Source organism: Triticum dicoccoides, chromosome 1B, assembly GCF_002162155.2.
Source record: "Triticum dicoccoides isolate Atlit2015 ecotype Zavitan chromosome 1B, WEW_v2.0, whole genome shotgun sequence".
Classification (NCBI taxonomy): domain Eukaryota; kingdom Viridiplantae; phylum Streptophyta; class Magnoliopsida; order Poales; family Poaceae; genus Triticum; species Triticum dicoccoides.
The window spans coordinates 701773975-701774855 of NC_041381.1; positions in this window are offsets into that span (position 1 = coordinate 701773975).

Genomic DNA, 881 nt, shown 5'->3' on the forward strand with positions numbered 1-881 from the left:
GCCATGTCAGTCATTTCATCTACAGCCAATCTAAGAGCCAACTCATATAATATAGAATAGTTAGTTATAAGATTTTACTACTTTATCACTACATGATCTACCTCCTTCTCTTACAATGCTTCTTGGAGCGCGTGCTGCAGCTGGCTACTAGTTTACATCCCTCTTCTGTTCTCTCTTTTCCAACTAAACAAGATATAATATTTAAATTCCTATAGCTTGCTTACATCACCCTATTGTACTTACTCTAAGACGGCATAGAACCGTTGCGTGCATATGCATGTTGCGAGCTAGCTCAGGGCCCTTAGCACTGTGACACTGCTCGACCGTCCTGCAAGTAGCTAGGGCACCGCCATTAGTCCCTATTTCGGAAAAAAAACATTTTGCAAATACCAGGAACGACCCCCCTCCCCCCAATGGATTCAATGCATCGGCAACACCAGCACGGCGTCATCAGTCTTCTCTCTTGCCTAGTCACGTCCGCTTGAATGCTTCTGCCCCGCAATCACACCTCTTTACTCGCTCCGACCAACATGTTCCTCGCCATTAGAGCATGGTTAATAATATAACGAGCCGCTGGCTATACGATGTTGTCATGTCATCTATAGCCAAGCTTATAGTCCACGAGTATAATAGTTAAATATAAATATGTACTATTTTATTGATACATGACGCATCTCACTCCCCCACAAAGTCTCTAAAAGCATGTGTTGCAGCTGCTGTTAATCTGTAGCCCGCTTCTTTTTTCTCTCTTCCAACTCAGCAAAATTGTAATACTTAAAGTCTTATAGCCCACCTATATCACCTTGTTGTACTTTGTCGACGACTTGACTCAGAGCTTTGAGGCCGACGGCTTGACTCAGAGGTTCAAGGCCGAGCAACAC